Source organism: Vicugna pacos, chromosome 30 (assembly GCF_048564905.1).
Source record: "Vicugna pacos chromosome 30, VicPac4, whole genome shotgun sequence".
NCBI lineage: Eukaryota > Metazoa > Chordata > Mammalia > Artiodactyla > Camelidae > Vicugna > Vicugna pacos.
The window spans coordinates 27593520-27613241 of NC_133016.1; the positions used below are offsets into that span (position 1 = coordinate 27593520).

The 19722-nt window shown below is 49.4% G+C and overlaps 3 long non-coding RNA genes across 3 annotated transcripts in view; 2 read left to right on the forward strand and 1 right to left on the reverse strand.

Annotated features, from left to right (window-relative positions):
* Positions 1-19722, forward strand: part of LOC140690323 (uncharacterized) — a 1184725-nt gene that overhangs the window by 1137202 nt on the left and 27801 nt on the right. The window lies entirely within an intron of this gene.
* On the reverse strand, positions 3746-6275 carry LOC140690322 (uncharacterized). The gene is made up of 3 exons (XR_012065563.1): positions 6077-6275; positions 4368-4484; positions 3746-3948 (listed from the first exon to the last, which is right to left on the reverse strand). It is a non-coding gene; the product is annotated as an uncharacterized lncRNA (long non-coding RNA).
* Positions 9125-14214, forward strand: LOC140690327 (uncharacterized). The gene is made up of 4 exons (XR_012065568.1): positions 9125-9181; positions 10572-10822; positions 10970-11177; positions 13946-14214. It is a non-coding gene; the product is annotated as an uncharacterized lncRNA (long non-coding RNA).

The following is a 19722-nucleotide window of genomic DNA, read 5'->3' on the forward strand; positions in this document are numbered from 1 at the left end:
GTACCTACCCCCGGAATTGGGGTGAAGGTGGATTATTGATCAGCACAACCCCTGGTGGCCCAGCTCCTTGGCTTGGCTGCCCAGAGGGGGCTGGGGGAATGGGTAAGGCCAGGGCACTCAGGAAAAGCACAGAGGACCTGACCTCTCCCTTCTGCACTCGTAAACCCTTCCCCAAATCTCAAGGCATTGGACAGAGATCCGCCACAATAATGAGATGCTCCCATCTCTTCACTCACTCCTGTCGGTTCACTTACATGCTGAGCATCCACTGGGTCCCAGGACAAGACACAGGATGGCTGATGGGACAGGCTTGGTCCTTCCCCCTGGAACCTGTTCAATCTGATCAAAGAATGATCACTTATAAAGAGTTTCTCAAAATTATACAGAGACCAAAGACCAACTGCAGAGTGAACCAAATTTAAAAATATATATGAAGATCCCCCAGTCTCCCCGCCTAAGGTTAACAGCATAAAGCAAAAAGTTCTTGCCTTTAATCAGCAGGGAAGTTGTCACCCCCTCTCAGGTGGAAAGGAGAGTTATTCTTTGAGCACGTCACAGAAGTGCTCCATCGGATTGGACCAGGGCATCTACATTCATTCAGCAAATGTGTATAAGCTCCTACTACATACGGGAATCTCCTAACTAGACCGTTCCCAAGGCTCTCGGGCTTTATCAGTCAACAAAATAGACATGACTCCCCATCACTGGGGGCTCAGAATTTTAGCAGAGGAAACAGGCAGCATGTTGGGGTAGCAAGAGTTTGGAAAAATTTTTAAAAAAGAGTGATATGAGCAAACTCGGGTGATGGCGGTGGGGTGGGAGGCAGGCAGGAGAGAATAAGGCAATCCTGGCAGATCTCACGGAGTAATGAACTTGAAGCAGAATAGATCCGGAGGAAGAAGGAAGAGCCGGAGCCAGAGGCCCCCAGAGTGAGGGGGAGAGTGTGGGCAGAGAGGCAGAGCACGCCGGGTCCTGAGGCCTTTGTGACGACTTTGGCTCCTAATGACATGGTGACCCGTTTAGTGAGTTTTGAGGGGAGGGGTGATGTAGTCCAACTTATGCTTTTGTGTTTGTGTTTTTTGGGGGGAAGTAATTTATTTATTTTAATGAATGTGCTGGTGATTGAACCCAGGATCTCAAGCATGCTAAGCATGCGCCCTACCACTGAGCAACACCCACCACCCCCAATGTATGTTTTTACAGGCTCCCTCTGACTCTGTGTGGATGAGAGATTGTAGGAAAGCAAAGATGGAAACAGAAGGCTATTGGTATCCAGGAAAGGCTGAAGGTGGCTCTTAGGAGGGCGGGGAGCAGAGAGCAGGTATTTAATTAAGACAGAATATCCAGAATTTTCTAACAAGCTGGATTTGCTGTCTGTGAGTGTAAAAGAAAGAGAGAGAAAGGACATGGTTCCAACATCTGGGCCTGGACAATGGGAGGGATGTCCTCTCCGGATGGGAAAGGGGATGGGAAAAGGTGGGGCTGAGCAGGTGGAAAGGGGCTGGTATCAGCTCAGTTCTTCAATGTCATGGTTAAGGGGTGTGTTACATATTGCCACAGAAGTGCCTAATAGGTAGAGGAATCTGTTTTCTTTTTCTTTTTAACATTTAAAAAATATAATTAAACATATTAATTGTATTATGTGAATGATTTGGGAATTTTGTTTCATGCCAAGTTATATGTTATATATAGCCAAATGGAGCATATATCAAAAAGGGGAGAAATGAGGGCTTTCACATAAACTGACTGTCCGTAACGTAGGTAAAATTTCAATAAAACCAGTCTTCAGGGCAAAAACCTCATCTCGGTGTTACATAAAAATAAATGAAAAACGACTATGTTGATGTACCATTATTTCATGTTACATAATAGCCCCAAACTAACAGTGTTTAACTATGAGGCTTGTAGAAATACTATTCGCTTTATTCACATAAATACAGAAGTGCAGAAATGTTCTAAGGTAGAATTAGCATCTTAGTGGAAATAATACATATTTGAGCATTTTACATGATATATATGTACTGATTCAAAATTTGGAAAAGTAATTTCATAGTAGAACATATGTATGAATGTGAAAGCAAGATGAATGAAAGGAAAAGAATGTGATGTGAGTCTCAGGGATAAAGGCTCAGATGGAAAGGGGAAATCAGGGAATTTTGGAGAAATCGAGAAATTGATGGCATGCCAATTTCCAAGGCTGGGTTGCTTCCACCAAAGGAATAGCAGAGAGAGAGAGGAGAGGCCCAGGAACCCACCCTGGGGAACACCCACAGTATATGTTTGGAAAAAACAGGAGACATTGGCAAAGGACCAGCCAGCAGGCCAAAAGCAGAAACAGACAGAGAGATGGGCTGGGGGTTGAGTGAAGCAGGAACACGGGGTAGGAGGGATGGAAGAGCTGGGTCAAATGCTGCCGAGGGGCCAAGCATGATGAGGAGTCAAAATTGACCACTATATTTAGCAACATGGGGTCACTGATGGCCTTGACAGGGCAGTTTCCATAGAGCGAGGGATCAGGCGAAAAGCCAGAATGGGTGTAAAAGGGGATGGCTCAAGAGAAGATGCAGACAGTGAGTTTAAACAACTCCTTAAAGATTTGCTGCAAAGACACAGGGTGGCAATTGGTGGGGGTGAATTAGGGTCAAGGAGTGCTGTTGGTTTAAGAGGATGGACGTTTATATACTGATGGTGCCAACTAGCAGGAGAACAAAATAGATGAGGCAGTGAAAGAGAGGATGGTTTTGGGAGTGACAACCCAGAGAAGATGGGAGGGATGGGGCCTCGGGGACTTTTGGAGGAACTGGCTTTCGATGCCACTTTTAATAAGTGGTGGGGCACCGAGAGTGAGGTCACAGACATCAGAAGGCGAGCGGATGTGCTGGGAGTTGCTTGTGAAATTTCTCTTCTGTCGGCTTGTTTGCTTGTTCAAAGTAGAAAACTAACCTTACCAGCTGAGGAACAAGGAGGAAGAAAGAGTTACTGGAGCCATGAGCAGAAGATAAGAAAGAGCCTTCCAGGGAGAATGGGACAGTAAAAAGGGCAGGGGGAGGCGGGGGAGTGCGCTCCCAGAAAGTTACATTTTCTCTTTGACGTCCCCAAATGTGTGACGTGTTATTACCCTTCCTGCTGTCTACAAAATAAAAATGAATTATGGTTCAGAGGAAATGCTATTTCATTCTAAGAGGCTGCCTGTTTCTCAGGAATGGTCATCTTAAACTGCAAATATTACAAACAATGTTGAAAAGATGAACCTGTGTACCTAAAATCCCCTATTTTCTATTAATCTGTTTACTACTTAGTTCCCCTATCAATAACACATAACAAATACTGCCATGATGGAGGTACACCGATGCTTAAAAGGAAATGAGATCTGTATCCTTTTGCTAAATTCCATGGCTTCCTTAATATGCAGTTCCACTTGGAATTTAGGAATGTCTGGTATAAGAAGTGAGAAACAGTTTGAGAAAATCCCGGCTCAGAATTATACATCACAACCACATCTCACAAGTATATACAGCCGTAAAAAAGTTTAAAAGCAAAACTCCGTAACTACTCTTAAAGACCTTTGCAAACCTGGGCCTGCCAAGATGTTTCCAAACTGGAAAGGAACTCCAATCTCTTGCCTGGTACCGGACCAGAGGCTGGCCAGCCTTTTCTGTAAAAGCAAGAGAGTAAATATTTTCAGTTTTGCAGATCATTTTGTTGTAACCATGCAGGTAGGCAATAAGAAAGCTAAGAGCACTGGGAGATAGGAAACAAACGGGCATGCCCACACTCTCCCTTCCACTCAGGGCAGCTTCTCTGTGGTGGGGAGCTTTGCCACAATCACTTGCTTCTTTTTTCCATTGGTTTCTTTGTTTCCACCTTACTGCTCGAGCTCAGAACTTCAGGTGGGCCTGGTCCTTCAGCATCCATGCAGAGAAGGCTGAGCGGGGTTGGGAACCCCACCTGATGGAGAAGAGAGATTACTGGGAGGGACATTGTGGAGGCCACCATGACACGAGACAATCACACCTTCCGGGGTGAAAGGGAACGAAGACAAGGGAAGGACACAGTAGTGGGACCCCTAGGTCGCCTGCCAGGCTTGTTCTCCCTCCACGGCAACCATGGGGGCCTGGGGGGTGTTGGGCTTCAGCTACGGTGATTAGGATGAAGGGACTCAATATAAAGGACCCTCCAACTCCTCACTAGGTTCCAAACGCAGCCCCTCTAAGTCCACCCTCTGAGTTTCTGGAACTCTGCTGGAAGAATACATGAGCAGGCCAGAACCAGAGCCCAAGCCAAACATGACAGGGGTCTCGTGGGGCTGTAACCCCATGCTCAGTGGTCGGGGACTCCTTGCAAATCTGCAGAAATCCCTGTTCCACCTCATTCCTGGGAGAAACCCCAGATCTCCTCCTGCTCTGTCTGTTCTTCTCTTGAGGCTATTGTCCTGGAGGGATGCTGAGTCCTTGAACCTGGTCCTCCAAACGTACATAAGCAGCCTGTTCAATAAAACAAATTATGCACTTTTTCACATTTGCCAGTTTTTTGATTCCAGAAAGGCTGTGGGACTCATTCTCACAGTCTCCTGTGCCCCCACCACATGGTGGCCCTCTGCTCATGTAAACACGATTTCCCACAACTGCACCCTGCCTCCCAGCTTGTCAGAGGGGAGTGTCCCACAAAGACACAGGTGTTTGTGAGGATCCTGTCCCCCAGCAGAAAACCTGCTCCTGGAGCCACGGTCAGGGATCTGGCCTCCTAAGCCGCTCAGCTCTAATTCAAAGCCTAAAGTGGGGGCCCCGAACATTGCTGAATGACTTTCTGAATCACCTGGACTGGAGGGGACTGATTTTCTTTCCAGGAATGGAGGTAGCGCAGCCTCCATTTTCAGGGCTGACCTTGACGATGGATCTAGTTCCCCCGACTGCACCGCAGGAAGGAGTGGCCCTTCCATCCCACAGGTTGGAGACCCAACCCAAGGGAGTACTGAAGCAGTGCATTGCTGCCAGGTCCAGCATCCCTGCAGAGTGGCCTCTGCCCTTGAATGACCCCCTTCCCAGGGCCTTTCTTGCCCGGACACCACCACACCCCAGGCTGTGCCAGAGCTCTGGGGCTCTGCGTGTCCAGGGCACACAGGTGGCACCTGAGCCAGGTGTCCCCTGGGCCTCAAGGGAGAGAGGTCTGCTTCTGCATCAGGGGAAGGTGACCCCACAAGGCTGGCAGGACACTCTCAATATGGACCTCCAGGAGCCCTGGGAGCAGTTTCCCTGCAGGTGTTAAGAGCCATCATCAGGAGGGCAGGCCCCTCTTTGTGCAGACCATCCAGCAGTGCTGGGCCCACGTGCTGACCTCAGAAATCTACATGCCCCCACGATTCCCCAGGCAACCTCACAACTTCGTCACTTGGTGACCTGGGTACCACGAGCTCCTTGGCCATCCCATGAGGGTGTTCCTTGCAGGCATGGTCTCCAGGTTCTCCTGTTGAGAAATCCCCCTGGGTTTCTGTGGTCACAGAGCAGACACCAGAAGATTCTAGTCCTGCAGTGACCCCCACAGCAGTCAGCTCCCCTGTGCATGTCCAGGGACAAATGACAGCAATTTATTGCCAGGTACCGTGATGAACAAGGGGGTGGGATTCCATACTAAGTTCAGGATCCTGGTAACTCACTCTGCACCCCAAAAAGCTTCCATGAGAAATGTGTGTATTGGGATGTCTGTGCCCCTAGAAGAGCTGTTCCTGAGGGTTCCTGGGACCCTCCAGCCCCTCTCAAGGTTCTCAGATCCTGGGTCTAAATTTCTATCTGCCTCTTTTGGTGTACGGCCACCTGTGTCTCGTGGTCATGGGTCACTTTATTGCATGACTTGGCATGTTCTTAGTGCTCGTCCTCCACCCCTGCACTAGACTCCCAAGATGTTCCCACTGACCCTTGGCTCCCTGGGTGGCTCAGGGGGCCCTAAGTCTGCACCCTTCACTCTCCTCCTCTACCCCCACCTCTGGGGCCACCCCTAGGTGGACTTGGAGGTGTTTGTAAATGAGTCTTACACAAGGACATGTCTGGACAAAGCAGGACCCCACCCCCGGAAAACTCACCTGCTCCCTTCTCAGAAGAGGACCCCACAGCCCCACATTGCCTCCCAGGGGTCTACTCAGGACACAGTCCCCCAGTTCTGGGCAAGGTGTCTCCCTGGAATCCTTGCTTCCAGGAAGAGTCTCTCTGTCCTTCTTCAGAGTTTAGAGGTGTTCCCATGTCCCTGACCACCAAGATGCCCAGCAAAGTCCCTTCAGTGACCTGGAGAGACAAGGAACTTATGTGGCCACAGGTCTCACAGGACACACCTGCTGGGACCCCAGGCTAAAGGGCTGTCCTTCTGCATTCTCAGGTGTGGCTCCCGTGGTAACTTTTTGCAGGGGGCCCAAACGGGGAGTGTGGCCCAAAGCAGTTCATGGGGCTCTCTGGGCAGGGAAGACTTGGGCCAGGTGGCCTTGCCTGGTTTCCCTGCTGGGCCACTCTGAAAACCCCCGCTCCTCTGGCTGTGGCTGGAGGCCCCTCAAACCTCAGGGCGGGGCTCTTTCTCTCAGCCTCCACTGACTCCAAAGCCACGCTGGTGCTGGCGAGGGGAAAGAGCTTTCTTGCCTTCTTTTGGCCAAGTTGCCACAGGTGGATGCTGCGGGGAGCTGGAGAGAGAGGTAGCACTTGCTCAGATGTGAGTGGTTAAGCAATTTGACACCCTGTCAACTAGCCTTAAACATTGGAATGAGGTCTTTCCCGGTAAAGCTGGAAGTTACTTTCAGTAACTTGTCTAAAGATTTCTTTTTTTTTTCCACTTAAAGACTCATAAAACCTCTCCCAGGTCATTCCTGGTATGGACCATTATCCAGGGATCAATCAGGAAATGCAGGAGGAGACGGGTGGGGGTGGGGGAGAGGGGAGGTTAGATCAGAGCCCACGGAGAGGAGATGCCCCTCCCAGGAGCCTCACACTGGGCAGTGGCTTCTGGCATCCAGCTCTCCTGTTCTCAGGCCCATTCCATCTGCGGGGTTTTCCAAAAACATAATGGTGGAAGGGCCATGGAGGACACCTAGAACTTCCAGAATAGACAGGGGGAGCAGAGTTACCATGCTGGCCCTGGGTTTGGAGACAGACCTGCAGTGGAGACCACAGGCTTCTGAGAAGCCAGTTTCGAAATAAAGGCAGTATGCACTGGAATACCCGGCTCGAGAGAGTGCTTCATCATAGACATGTAATTTACATAGTTCTCACCACTAAATTCTGTGTTCCCAACACGCTACATGAATGACGGCTTCAACACACATTCATTTCTGAGATGTGAAAAAGTGTAGAGCCGCTCTTTCATCCTGCATAATGGGCATGGCTACACTTAAGAACACTTACCAAGATTTCTCAGCAAGAGCCAATTTCGAAATAAAGGCAGTTTGTGCAGGAAAACCCTGTTGGAGTGAGGGCTTCCCCATACACATGTAAGTTATAGAGTTCCCCTCACCATGAAACGCTGTTCCCAACATGCTACATGCATGAAGGCTTCGACACACATTCAGTTCTAAGCTGTTAGCATGTGGAGAGCCGCTCTTTCATTCAGCACAAAAGGCATGGTTACACCCAGGAAGATTTACCCAGATTTCTCAGCTGCTTCCTTCAGCCAGATTCAAAATAAAGGCAGTTTGTGCTGGGAAAGCCTGTTGGAGCGTGTTCAGAGCTGTTTCGGGCTCTGTCCCAGCTGGAGGGTGCAAAGCCCAACCTCCAGAAAGAGGGACCAGGACCCCACCCGCCAGGTGGTGTTGCCTTTGTAGGGGAACAGTGATCTTTGGGTAAGATATATTGCGGCTCTCTCTAAAAACTGCTTTGACTTAAGTTTGCATCCTAGTCACCAGTTCCAGGACAACAGAAAAGGCATACCCTACATCCCTTTGCACTCAACTCTTCCCAAAAGAGCAAATATTTGTCCATGAAAATACCAGCTGCTCTTCTAAGGCCCACTAAATACCCAGCAGTGTGGGCGGTGCACTCTTGATCAGGGACAGGTGGAGAGGGAACAGCGGTCCTCCAGCAGGCTTGGCCTGGTGTGGCAGCTGCGCTGTGGGTGCGTGGTGGGGAGGGAATGCAGGGCATCCTGTTTGAGGGGCCTCTGTGCACGCCTGCATTATAGTCTGAGGTTTCATACAAAGGCTCCAGGCATCCTAACTGGTCAGATACAGCCCCCACCCTTGGGCTGGAACCACCAGGAGATAAGTACCTGTAACAGGGACGGTGCCTGGTGTGGGGAGAGGTCATGGGACACTCCGGGGGCAGGGGCGGTGGTGCTGGGGAAGGCAGGGGATGCAGTGAAGGGTGGAGGGAGCAGGGTCCTTTGCTTGGGGGTGCGAGTTCTTTGGGAGACCACAGGGAATGGCACACATCATCCCCACCCTATACCCCAAATTCCTAGCCCCGCCAACACAGGGGCTGCTCTGCACCCTCTCAACGTGGCTCTCCTGTAAGACCGCACCCAACCAGGCATCTGGCACCCTGCCCTACCTCCCCTCTTGGGACAGATCCCGTCTTCTTGGAAACTGCCTAGCAGCGCGTATTCAAGGCCGGCAGCCGGCCTGGCGGATCTGCACTTCAGGTGCCCTACCTGGCCAGCCGTGCCTGCCTGGGCTCAGTCCTCTATCTTGCCCACCGGTAGCCTGGGTCCACTTCCGGTGCAAGCGGAGGCCGCGGAGCCCTGGCTGAGCCCCGCACAAGGACAGGTGAGGGTGCCCCCACCCCGCCGCCCCGCCCACTGTTGGCAGCATTGCCCCAGCCTCCGGCCGGTGCCACCTGCAGCTGAGGACCTCCGCGCGGCCCCGCCCGCCCCGGCCCCACCTAGCTGCCCCATAAGCCTCCCCCCACCCCCGTCCTGGCCGCGCCCTTGCTCCCATTGGCTCCGAAAGTTCTGCCCTTGCACGTCTAGCCTCGGGAGGACGCAGACGCAAGCGCTAGGGGAGGGCCCCGCGGCGTTGCCATGGATAAAGACGCCGCGCTCCTCGCGGGCTGGCGTGCGCTTCTGGGGCAGGCAGCGGGCTCCGGAAGTGTGCAGCTGCCCGGGGCCATGGCGGTGTTTGCTGCTGGGGATGGCGGCTTGCTTGGGCGGGCCACTAGTTCTGGCCGCGTCAGTCGGCGGCCGACATCCTTTCTGGGGCGGCGTCTCACAGACGGTAAACGTACGGCAGCGCCGTTGGCGGGGCCAGTGGACATGGACCGGGGTGGGATCCGGGTTGGTGTGGCGGCCGGGGAGGGCTGTGGTGCCGGGGAGCGGGTTGGGGCGGGGGGGACAGGGCTGGGGCACAGCCTCCGGCTTTCCTCCCCCTCGGGCTCTGGGGCTTGGACCGCGACTCCGGGTAGCCCTGCGTGGCCGCGGCCTCCCAGAACCCCTGGGAAGGGCAGGTGGAGGACCCGTCTTTTATGAAGCGGGGCCTTACCTGCGTTTTGAAGAGCCCCAGAATCAGATGTTGGAATAGGGTGGTTTATCAGCCTTGTATATCAGCAGGGAAATTTCAGTTCCATCCAGATGTTGGCTCCTTCGCTAAAACTCAGGAATAAGACAAGGGTCAGTGTCAATTAGCAGTTATCTAGGGCTTGACTCAAAATAGACTGTGCGGGGTGTAGAGATGGTAGATGGGCCCTCCCTTTCAAGGTTGGTAGTCTTCTGGGATTAGAGGCCTCAGTTGAGGATTACATCCTCATCTGCAGTAATGGAGGTTGTGGGAAACATTAACACAGAGAAGGGAGGGGTGTTGCTGCCGTAACTCATTAAAGAAGCCAGGACACTTGCCTGGCTCTTGTGTAGGAGAGTCTCGCCTAGGGTAGGGCAGCAGTTATCAAAGTGAGTCCGAGGCCCCTGAGATGCAAGACTATTTTCGTAGGAACGCCGGGAAGTCACCTGCCTTTTGCACACTCTTGCACTCCCGAGTTTCCTGTGGGGTTTTCCAGGGAAAACCTAGTCTGTGATATCACAAAACAGGTAATGTAGAGGCAGATAGAATTAAGCTCTCACCAGTCCAAAAGAGATTCTCAGAAATTAAAATCACTGCTATTCCTCTCATTAATGATTTTTGTTTAGAAAAATATACTTATTTTTTGCTTAAGAGTATTAATGGTATCATGTAGTAGGTTGTTATTATTTTTAAGTGAACTCATAAGCATTTTTTAAAGTTCTTATTTAACTTCTAACACAGGAACTATTGATAGATTTAACCCACATAAACAGCAGCCTTTTGAAGTCCTCAGTATTTAAGAGTGTACAGGGGTCTTTAGGCCAAGAAGTTTGAGATTCCCTGGAGAACGGGTGCTCAGGTACTAGTCAGGTGCTTAGCGTTGATAGACAGATGCCAAGATGTCTTCTGCATGTGCTCCCGGACTCGAAATAATTGGCCACACAGAGATCGGTGGGCAGTGCCTCCACTATACAAACCAGAAGCTGCTGAACGTGTCTTGAGTCTAGGCCATGTGCTGTGCAGAGATTCCCATTGTATCTGTTCTATCTAAGCCGGGATTCCTGTGCAGAGACCTGGCTCTGAAGACCCGCTCTCCTTTGCTCCCTGCCAGGTACCTTCTGTGTTATGTCAACCCTCCGGAGGGCTTCAGCCTCCGTAGGGGCGTCTGTATCCACATCGCCTTCCTCCTGAAGACCCTGCTGAAAATGGAAGAGTCGGTGCTGGTGATACCCCCTTGGGGCCGCCTCTACCATTAGCAGAGCCTGGACATCCACCAGGTCCGGATTCCCTGGTCTGACTTTTTTGATCTCTCAAGTCTCAACAGAAACATCCCTGACAATGAGTACGAACAGTTCATTGCAGGTGAGATGGTGATCGTTTAACTGGGGCCAGACGGTTTTTGTTCTGGTTCCGATGTGAACATCGGGCCGTCTTGCTTCGGGTTTGTCAGTCTGCTTAGGGGCCGTGCTCATGTTTCCTGCACTGCAGGTGAATTTGGTCTTTCCACAGTTTTTCTCAGGAAATATATCTGAAGTGTATGAGCTCTGTGTTCCCTCCCCTCTGAAAACCCTGGCCTTCTGGTGAGATGGAGCGGTGACAAGGAGGCCACTGCCACAGAGGCCTTGTCCCAGCAGGACTCGCTCCCTGGGCAGTAAGGGCCATTCTTACCTGAAGGAAAACACGATGTATGTGTACCATGGGCCACGTGCTGGAGAAGGTATGTAACCTCTCATTCAGTATAATTTGGTCCTGCTCAAGCTTCCCATTTTACTTTTTGTAGGAGGTAAGATTTGAAGATTTTCTTTGAATACAGCTATTTAGAGCTTATCTTTTTTTTTAATTGAAATGTGGTTGATTTACAATGTTTAGTTAGTTTCAGATATACAGCTGTTTTGTTAGTTTCAGGTATACAGCATAGTGATTCAGTTGTACATATACATAGTCTATTCTTTTTCAGGTTCTTTTCCATTATAGGTTGCAAGATACTGAACATTTTCCCCTGTGTTCTACAGTGAATCCTTGCTGTTTGTCTGTTTTACATATAGTAGTTTGTAATTGTTAATCCCAAACTCCTAAGTTTGTTTCCTAAGTCTGTGAGTCTGTTTTTGTTTTGTAAATAAGTTTATTTGTATCTTTTTTAAAAATTCCACATATAAGTGGTATCATATGTTACTTGTCTTTCTCTGTCTGAGTTATTTCACTTTAGTGTGATAATCTCCAAGTCCATCCATGTTGCTGTAAATGGCATTATTTCCTTCTTTGTTACAACTGTGTAATATTCTTTTATATCTAAATACTACATCTTTATCCAGTCATTTGTCAGTGGGCGTTTAGGTTGCTTCTATGTCTTGGTCATTGAAAACAATGCTGCTGTGAACATTGGGGTGCAGGTATATTTTGAAATTAAGGTTCCCTCTGGATATATGCCCAGGAGTGGGATTGCTGGATCAAATGATGTCTTTTTTTAGTCTTTTGTGGTATCTCCATATTGTTTTCCACATTGGCTTCACCAAACTACATTCCCAGCAATAATGTAGGAGGGTTCCCTTTTCTCCAAGCCTCTCCAGCATCTATGGTGAGTGGATGTTTGAATGGTGGCCATTCTGAGTAGTGTGAGATGATAACTTATTGTAGTTTTGATTTGCATTTCTAAGATAATTAGCGATATTGTGCCTTTTTTTCATATGCCTATTGGCCATTTGTATATCTTCATTGGAGAATTGCTTGTTTAGTTGTTCTGCCCATTTTTGGATTGGGTTGTTTATTTTTTTTTCTTATTAAGTTGTATGAACTATTTTTATAGTCTACAAGTTAAGCCATGTTCAGTCTCATCTTTTGCAAATATTTTCTCACATTCCATAGGTTGTCTTTTCATTTTGCTTATGGTTTCTATTGCTTTGAAATAGCTGATAGGTGTAACTAGGTCCCATTTGTTTATTTTGGCTTTTATTTTCTGTTGCTTGGGTGGATTGCCCTAGGAAAACACTGCTGAGATATATGTCAAATAATGTTTTGCCTATGTTTTCTTCTGAGAGTTTTTTAGCGTCTTGTCTAATGTTTAAGTCTTTAAGCCATTTAGAGTTTGTTTCTTTTTTGGTTTTTTTTTTTTCAACTCTATTATATGCTTTCGATTTGTGGTTACCCTATTTTTCAAGTATATCAACCCATTATCATATCTATTTCCTTTAGACTGATAATCACGTAGGCTCCAACACATCCTAAGAATAATGAGAAAAAGGAAAAAGAAAGAGAAAAAAATCTATCTTTTCTTGCTACCATCTCCCTTTCCCACCTTTTTGTATTTTGATATACTTTTTCTTTTTTACATCTTCATGTTTATTGTATTGTAACTCGTTATTTCATTTCCAATGATGGTTTTCCCATTTCTATAGCATCCTGCTTCCTTTCTGTTTAGAGTAGAACCTTTTAATGTCTCTGTTTGGTTCCATAATGCTGAATTATCTCCCTAACCCCCTCCACCCTGAGCCTCTGAATACTCAGTACAGGGAAGCCAAACCATCCTAGCCTTCATCAGTCTTGGGATGCAATCTTCAGAGTGGGAAAGAAGAATCATTGAAAAATAATATTCTGTTTGTTGCTTTCTACCCTTGCCCAGAGAGTGAGAATCACCTCTGAAGGCGGAGGAAGAAAGATGGGGGCATGGGGCACAAAGTCTTTTCTCCTTTTGCTACTGAAAAAATGATTTCTTTTGTAATTAGTGATGATGCCCTTTAAATTGGTAAGATCGAGATTCCACAGCTTCAGCGCCTGTGAATAACCAGCTGGGAGAAAGCTCTCCAGGGCCCCTGCAGTGGGAAAGGCAGCCCCTCTGAGCACCTGTTGTTCTGTATTCTTCCGGCCTCCACACAGTTTCGCTAGGCACTGTGCAGGACGATGCAGTTCCCCAAGGTGGAGGACTGGGAGACCCCTGCTTGGTGGCAAGCCACAGGAGCCCACACTTGAAGGACAAAATGAAGAGTAGTGGGGCGGGCATAGGAACAGAGGATGGTTGAGACCCAGGATAGTTTCCTGGAGGCCAGCAGGTGAGACTGGCGGGGCAGATGGGGCCCTGGTGCATGGGCAGTCCTTGAGGGATCTGAAGCAAAGATATGAACCAAGATACTGGATTCGTGTGGGGGTAAATCGCCCCCTGGAGGCCACGTGGCAGTGCAGCGAGCCCAGGAGGAGAGGGCATTTCCCCAAAGTTGGGTTGACAGATCACAACCAACTCACTGGGAACCGAGAGGTACAGAGATATTGTTAACTTTTTGTCCCTCTTCCTGGAAAAAAAATTGCTTCCTGTTGAATAGCCTGTGTAGTTAGTGAGAATTAAAGACATGAAGTAACATTTCCTCAAAAGTCATCCATTGTGCAGTTGTTAATAATGGTCAAATGCAAACTTGAATAGATTAAATCAAACAGTCATCATCGTATTTTAAAATCTTTTAAAATAAAAAATCTTGCTGTCTTTGTTCTTCATTTCAGGGTTCACTTGGTGATAATAGTAACAAAAGCAACAGCAAACCTTTAAAGAATTCTGTCCTGCTGTTCAAGGAACTCTGTGTTCATGACAAACAAATGAGGTGGCACTTTACAGGAAGGACAGTCATTAATCACACAGCTAGTAAATGGCAGGGGTGGGACTTGAACCCAAGCTGTCTGACCCCAGAGCCCCCTCTCAGGCCCTTCAGTGCAGCTCATCACTTGGTATGCCCAACAGAGGCCAGCATTAAAGAGCAGCATGACCTTGGCTGCTTGGCCTCTGTTTCTTCATCTGTAGAATGGGGGTGTGGGCAGTGAACTCTGTGAGCTCAGTGGTCACTTCCTCCAGCTCTGCTATTCTACTGCTTTGAGTTAATTTAAGAAGTATCCGAGCCCCTGAATGGCCCACCCATAGGCTGGCGCTTTGCTAGGCCGTGGGTTACGGAGAAAAATAAGATCAGCCTGCTTCTCCAAGGAGCCTGTGTCCCTCCACGGCAAACGGCTTTGAGGCCCAGGCTCCCTCGCTGGCAGTCGGGGACTGGGCAGGAATGTCTGATAGAAGATGGAGGCAGAGCCCTTCCGGGAACAGTGGTGGCCACAGAGCTATCAGGAGCGGGAGCATCTGTCCAGGCTGCTGAGAGGGGGGCCCTCATGAGGCCAGTAGCCCCCCCAAACTAAGCCCTCAGGACAAAGATCCAGCCATTCCTGCAGTGTCACAACAGAGCCAGTCCATCCTCATCACTGTGCCCCTGTGCTCCTTTGTCCTGGGGCCTCTCTTCCCCCTACACCCAGAAGACTCATCTCTCTCTCTTCTCTGAGTGTCCCCTCACTTCACCCATGGTCCCTGCTTCCTAGGCCACCATCTCTGGAGTTGACGATTTGCCCCCTCACACTCTCCGTTTGATCAGGAGCCTGGGTTGACCTCCTTGTGCTCACTTTCCCCCATGAGGTGATTTCTCCTCCTCTCTTGGGAACACCTGGAAAACCCAGTCCATTCCTAGCAGTGCCTGCCACCCTGGCCTCCCTGCTCATCTGCCTCAGTCAGGAGCAGCTGGACCACCAACTCTGTATTGCCTCACCGCCTACCATCAAGACGTCAATGTTGATTCTCCCTCCACCACCCAGTATGGTCATTGTAGGGTCTTCTTCTCCGTCAGCCTGAGCCAGACACCTCCCATTCACCCTACCCCCGGGCTCATACCCGGGCGTGTCTCCACCCCAGGTCCAGCCTCTCTCCTTTATGTGCCCAACTCTAGCCATCCAGCTGCTTCTCCACCAGCCTCGTTGGCCCTCCTTCACCCTCACTGGGGCATCATGCACTGACTCCTCTGCTTTCCTACCTGTCCACGTTCCTCTTACTTCCACTTCCCCACCTTCCAGCTCTGCATCCACAGTCAGCACTCTCTTTATGACAAACAAAACTCCCTTGACCCTTGATCTTTTCATTTCCTCACCAGGATGACTTCCATCTCGGTTCACCCAGCTCTATTTGTTCTGAGCCTGCAGGCAGCAGGCTCTCCCAGCACAGATTTCTAAGACTACAAATCAATGCCCAGCATGTTGCCACTGCCAGGCAATCCTCCAGGATTTCTCTAGTGAGCACATTTCCCCACTTGCCACACAGTGGTGTCAACATTCTATGCTCTCTGCACACCTCTAAGCTTCCCTCTGTCTCTTCCCTGACTCCCAGCAGATGGCCTTGCCTCCTGCTTCAGAGAGAATGACATGTTACTTGAAGGGAACTCGCTCACCTGCAGCAAATCTGCTCACCTCACCTTTTATCTGTCCCTCTCCCACCTGGACTCTAGCTGTAGTTGTTCTTAATTTAGTGAGTTTAGTTGACATATATATACACAGTTAAAAGCTTAGCACACTATAGGCTACCTTCTTGGGCTTACTTTTTCAATTTAACATAGGGTGTATGATGCATCCACTTCGTTGCATGTACCTGCAGTTCATTTGTTTTAACTGATCTTAAATGTTGTGTGTGTGACAGTAACACAAGGCAAGTGTAAGCCAGGATTCAGGATGCTGGTTACTTCCTGTGAGAAGAGGCCTAGGGCAGGATAGGACACAGTATGTCACTGTCAATAGTCCTGTTCTGGTGCTGGGTGACAGGTTCACAACTGTTTCTTATAATATTAATTTTAATACATAAATACTTCTGACAGGCACCTAAGGTGAGAATGTGTCATGAGCCAAGATATACAATGGATAATATTACATCATTATTGTTATGTAATCTTGTTATAAAATATAATATTCATAATCCTACATTGTTATGTGTTATATATTATATAGATGCATGAATTATATATTATGTATATAAATAACTACATATGTATTATATACTATCTGATAATAAATAAACAGAACATAACATGCTAGTATATCTACTATTATGTATTATTTAATAAATAATATACTATATCCTGTTATATGACATGGCACCTAATCTTTAATCAAATAAAAATATGTCACTATATGTAATGGTAATTAATAAAATTAAATGAAAATGCCCGCAGCTTTTAACGCCAACACCGCTCCAGCTGTCACTGTCTATCTTCTTCCCTTTCATGGTCGAGGTCCTCACGGTGCTATCTGTTCCCCTTTTCATCTCGTTATCCTGAACCTTCCTCCCCCTCCCATCCCATGCTGCCTTCTTCCCCGTGGTCCCTCTAGTCACCAGCGGCCTCTGGGGCACTGATTTCAGGGCAGTGTCTCAGGCCCAAGCTCACCCGCCTGTCCTCCACCTCTGCCACTGCTGGTGGGGACAGGGCGGGGGGCAGAGTGCACCTGTTGTCCTGGAAGAGAATACAGCACAGACTCCGTGACCAGCAGGAGGTGTGGCCGGAACCTGCAGGACTGGGGGGAGAGCCAGACTGTCTGCATCCAGACCGGGGGCACTTGGAGTGTGAAGAAGCCCAGTCCTCACTGCCCCTGAAGTGAGGAAAACACCCTCAGGTGAGTTAAAGTGCTTATGACCTAGGTCTGTTGGCTGCAAAGGACAAAGGGGTCCCTAAGGGGAGGTTAGTTGATGTTCCAGGCCCCACAAAGGCCCTAAGGGCTGGCGGGGAAGCAGGCTGGACGCTCCACTGGACCCAGTGTCCCCTCGGGGGTGGGGCCTTCCGGAACAAGCAGAAAGCCCTCAGTCTCTTGGGGAACGCGGCAGTGTGGGAGCATCCCTGCAGTGAGTCAAGTGACGTCAGGGCCTGTGGGATCCGTTTTTATGGCCACATTGAGCCACAGCAGAAGCCACAGCAGGAGTGGATTCCTGTCTCTCCAGCTGACATCCTCGTGTCTGAGTGCCAGGCTTCAGACCCGATCCCCTGGGGTGCTAGGACAGTTATACACAGAGGCGGCTCGGGGAGGCCTCAAGAGGGCTGTACTGGCCTTGCTGTCGACATGATTACACAAAGATCAAACAATCCATCGATGGGAAGAAAATAAGAACCATGGTCACATGTGGACCGCAAGCTTAGATGTGGTATATGGGTGATATTTATCGACAATCTGGCGAGGATCTGGTCAAAGCTAGAGGCCAAGGCAGCAAACCGGTAGTGACACTAAGGAACATCGTGGTGCAGAGGCTGGATTGGGGGTCTGAAGGCTCCTCCCAGGAGGAGCCTCAGTGTTTGGGAGGTGGCTAATGTGCCTGCTTCATGTCACTAGCAAGTGATGCCACCTGCGGAAAATCAGCTATAATCCTGAGCCGGGTCAGCCCTGGGTGATGTGATAAAGGCTCCTACAAGAGGAGGCGCCAGACGGATAGTGAACCAACCAACAGGCTGATGAGTTTCTGGCCTGTGTTTATCGTGCTTTCGCAGCCAAGAATGAGGAGAGAGTTGAATGGTTCACCATGAAGATTTTAACAACTTAAGAGAGTTCCGTGTCTCACTGCATTTCAGTGTCACCCGGAGGAATTCAAGAGGTGTTTAGACCCAGAAGGGACTAACAGCCTCTTGGTTCCTCATCAACCTGACAAACCCACCAGCCCTCTATGGCCAGACCTTGGCAAGTGCCTTCCCTTTTTCTAACAAATCCCTTTCCACTCACGCCTGTGGTATGCTTTTATTTTTGTTTAATTAATGGGAATGAAGATACCTTACAGCCTCTTCAGATCTTTCCTTAGGCCTTCTGCTCTTAGACCCCGGCAAGGGGGCCCGCTGCCCTGGGTCCTGCACTGCAGAGGGTCCCCCTGGCCCTGACACTTCCTCTGGCCATGCCCTCCATGGGGTGGAGTCAGCAGGGCCAAGGGGGCAGGGTCATTGGCTCCATCCCATGCTCTAGAAGCCCAGGACCCCAGATGCCCTGTCTCAGCAGCCCCTGACCCATTCCTAGTGCCTGCACCGGCTCTCCCGGAAGCTCAGATTCCCAGGACTCACAGAGAGGCCAAAGGGCAGCTGTATGTATGGAGGGTATGAGCAGATCCCGAATGTGAGTTTTGAGTGTCCCCCTGTGAACATCCAAGGCCACTTGTGGCAAGGGATGGACCCAGCATTGGGAAGAAAAGGATCAGGCTAGTGGTCAGAGACTGGGAATCAGCTCTCCCCACACGCTCACTTTCTTTGCCGGACTCCCCTGTGTCTTGGAATTCTAAATTTGAACCTGGTCTTCCCCCTTATAATGAACGTATATTTGTAAAGGCAGGACTTTAGAACCTACTGCACTTAACATGTTTACATGTACAGGATGTGAGCTCCCAGGTATGCTCTGGCCTGCACTTCCAAAGGTCCAGAGCAGTTATGTTGGCTCTACTGAGACTGTAATTGGTAAAGACCATCTCCAGAGAGGAGAGCTCCTGCTTCACGCTCCAAAGTCAGGACCTTCTGAGTGGATAAAACAATGGACACTGTGACCCTCAATTGTAAATTGATTTAGAATAACGCCAAAGTGTGTAAGACGTGTGTGTGTGCACGCGCGCACCTGGGGACGTGTGTTGTACATGACTGTGTGTTTGTGTGTGCTCACGTGCACCTGGGGATGTATGTGGTTCTGTATGTTATGTGTGTGTGTGCGCCTGAGGATGTGTGTGGTTGTGCGTATGTTATGGGTGTGTGGGTGGTACATGACTCCATGTGTGTGTGCCCGTGGGGATGTATGTGGACTAGAGCCAGTGTGTCTGCACGTGTGTTTGTGTGTACGTGCATGCATTACTTTTAATAGTAGAAGCTGTCCTTTAGAAATACGATGTAGTAAAAATTGTATGATGTCCTTTGCTGTATAAATCAAAATTAAAATTATCTTCAATCACCAGAAATTTAGTCCCCCTCAGATTCTGTTTTTTTTCCATATTGATTATGTCCTCATTTTACTGATGAGGAAACTGTAGCTTAGAGATGTTGACTGACTCAACCAAGGGCATGGAGCTCGCGCGCCCAGGGCCAGGACCCAGTCCAAGCCGCACTGCTCCAGAGGCCTGGAGCCCTGCTCATGATCATGCGTGGCCTCTTGGTGGGGGAACAGATTCTGATGGGCTGTGGCCAGTGTGCAGGCTGCCCGTGCCGGGGACTCGGGAAGCCGGGTGGAGAGTACCAGACAGCAGACAAGAGTGAAGGGCTGCTCAGAAGTCAGATAGTTTCCTAGGTCTTGGATGAGGAAGGAGGCTCACTGCTCATCCTTGATCCCTTTGCTGGTGGCCAAAAGGGACCAAGGCCCACGAGAGCACTTCTGGGAGCTGCCTGCCAACACCTGGAAAAGGACTGCTCAGGACTGGCTCTGCAGTAGGAGCAGAGGAAGGAAATGTCGCCTCCTGGTGGACATCCTTTGTGATGGCAGTA